Below are 3170 nucleotides of genomic sequence, written 5' to 3'. Positions count from 1 at the left end.
GCAACCACTCACCGGCTCCACGTGCAGCTTCCGCTTCCGCTTTCGGCGGCGTTCTCGAACAATTCCTGCCAATCAGCGGCGCCGGGGCTCGCTGACGCGCCTGTTCTCATGGCGATCGGGGATGCCGCCGGCTCCGGGAGGGGAGGAGGCGGGGCGGGGCTGCGGCGTCCGGCGCCAGAGCGGGCGGGGAGGGGGCGGGTCCAGGCGGGAAGGGGCGGGGCCGAGCCGTGCTGGGGCGGGAGGGGCCGGGAGCGCGGGCAGGCGGTGTTTTGCGCCCGCCTGGGGGCGGCTGTTAAGCGCCTTCTCCGCGCGGCGGCGGCCGAGCGCGGGAGGCGCCTCCTCAGCGCCCTCCCCGGTCCCCCCGCCTTCTGCCAGCCGTGCTGCCCCTCGGTTTGTCGCTCCGGAGGGGCGGTGGGGCTTTCCCGCCGCCCGGGGGTTGCCCGGGAGCGGCCGCGGGGCTGGGCGGCGCGGGCTGCCGGGGGCGGGGGCCGTGCGGCGGGCTCTGCTGGTGCTGCCCGACGGAGCGCGTCTGGGGGGGTGGCTGTGTGGCCGCTGTAAATGGCGGTGCGCGGCGGCGGTGACCTTTTTCCGGCGGCGTGGCGGGACGAGCCTTGGTCTGAGGCGGGGGAAGGGCTCCAGCCGTGGCGGCCTGGGCGGAGCGGCCCGGCAGCCGCAGGACCTGCCGCTCCCGGGGGGTGCGCGGCGGCCGGGGCTGGGAGGGGATGCTGCTGGTGCTCCGCTCAGCTCCACTGCCCAAGGAACTTGGATTTTGCTGAGCCTACGTGTGTGGTGGAATGGAAGATAAGTACCTGCGACAGGCCTTACTCCTCTCCTACAGTGGGAAACCTCTGTTGAGTTGACTGTCACGTTACCAGTATCTCCCCACTGTGCTGTTGGGGTGTTCTGAGGGCTAGCAGCAAAGTAACACTCGCTGTCATTAAGAGGACTTTTATATCCGTGTCCAGTGTCACAATCCCCATAATATAAGTGTTCCATTGCCTCCTGACTGTCTACCTTTAGCTGTTAAGGACCCATTTTCTGCTACAGGCAGGCCTTAACCTCCAGCATTCTATATGGAGGCATGGCACGTACACAGATCTTGATTTTTGGTTGTAAGCGGTCCATCTCTCAGACGCTGCCCTTCTGGTCCCCACTGTTAGGAAGGGCAGGGAGAGACAGTAGCATTCCCTGTGTGGAAAAAGTCAATACCAGTACCAAAATAACAAAAATACCAGTATTTTGACCCCACTCCCTTTCTAGATACTGTGCTGTAGCAGTCTTGTCTGCTAAAGTTTTGCTTTAGAGTTGAGCAACATTCAGCTCTGTGTTGGACCCTTTGTGAGTATATGTGGGGAGCAACTGGACCCCTAAAATAATGCTTGCCTGTTTCAGAGGAGCCACATAGCTGAAAAATCCATTGGGACCAGTGACTAGCTGAGCATGCAACTTGTAACTTCAGAATGAGCTGGCAAGTTGTTGATGAGGTTTCCTGGCCCTGCTTGATATGGTAAATATTTTTGACAGTGCACTTCCAATTTTAAATGAAGAAGTAGACTTTTTCAAAGTAGGTGCTTAAGTGTCCTGGTTTTTCTTGGGTAATATAGAAATGCTTAAAATACTTTTGCCACCTTCATGAGCATCCAAAGTCCTTGCATCCTGGGTAATACTTCTCTAGAGCCTGAAGGTGAGAATCCAGTCCCTTTATACCAGTTCATCTGTATGTCAGCTGTCACCCTATCTGACAAGAAGCTGAGTGCCTAGTATTTTCAGTGATTGTTAGAAAATCCTGTTGTGGCAAATGATGAACAAACAGCGTATGCTAGTTTAAGTGTCACCATAGATGATAGAAGTAGATGCCAAACATTCCTTTTGTTTTTACTCCTTTGCTGTAAATCACTTATCCTTGAATAGAAATAAGAAAAACTTGACTGTTTGCCCAGATCTGCAGCTGGTCTTTAAAAGGAGAAAAATGTTGAGTTCAGCAGTGAATTTGGAAATTATTCTGCTGGCACCATCTGATGGTGCAGTACAGCGTTCTGTGGTGCAGTGGTATGAGCTATAGCTTCAGTGAATTGGGATCCCAGTATAGGAATAAAGTTTTACTTGGCCTGGAGCAGAAGCAAGTATTGGTGGTGACATGATGTGTGAGGTGAATTCCTGCTGTGGAACTGCAAGTGGTGTCAAGGGTTGTGGAGAAGTAGAGGGGAGATAGGAACTGCTGAGGAAGGTAAGTGGCAAGATGCTTGCTTGAGATCATCCCTAAGGCTGGGCCTGGGGCAGCTGAAACAGTGGTGCAGGCCGTTCTGAAAAGGTCACTGGTGCTGCATATTGGCAGCATTCTGTAGGCTGGAGACCCTGTGGCTGTGGATGCAGCCCATGTACCACCAGGAGATGGTCTGTGGCAGATCAAGTTTGACCATTATGACATGAATAAGAACCCCCTGTTTTTCATCACTGATGAAAGCCAACAAATACAAGATCATAGAGCCATCAAGAAATTATAGGACTTTGGCTAAGGTTAACACACTGGTGAGGCCTGATAGTGAGAAGACTCACAGCTGTCAGTCTGGACTGATGCTCTGGATAGAGCCAGCAGGATTGGAATCATTAAAACTGATAAACCTGGGACTGTAGAGACAATAAACTTTATTTAAAAAATCTAGAAAACAAACCCTTATAACTCTTGGTTCTTTCTTCCAATGGTGTGGAGGCTCTGAGTTTCTCTCTGAAGTGGACGTAGGAAGGGTTACATAAGGACAGTTAACTGTCTTGTATGAGGGATGAGAACACTATAACTAACTTCTGCTGGGATTTACTTGTGTTGGAAAGCTGAATTTAAGAACTGAGAATAATCAGTGTGCTGCCCTTCGCTTTGTTGTCACGTCAGCCTTTACTGGATAGATATGCTGGCATGATGTGAAATTTCTGTTAAGAGCCTCTGTGGTACCTGTCAAGTAGTCTGGGATCTTAATGTTGCTGGGAAGGAAAGAGGAAGATTCTGCTGTTCCTGCTTTCTCGTTCAGTTGGATATTGGATTTTTACACATGAATGCTCTATTTCAACCTTTGTGGGTTTGCAATGCACCAACTATTGCAGCTTGTTACCAGGATGTAATGATTGACCCATGTTTTTCAACTTTTCAATGTTGCCTTGCACAGTTAGGATGAATG

The sequence above is a fragment of the Falco peregrinus genome, chromosome 4, assembly GCF_023634155.1.
Source record: "Falco peregrinus isolate bFalPer1 chromosome 4, bFalPer1.pri, whole genome shotgun sequence".
NCBI lineage: Eukaryota > Metazoa > Chordata > Aves > Falconiformes > Falconidae > Falco > Falco peregrinus.
This window is presented reverse-complemented; position numbering follows the sequence as displayed.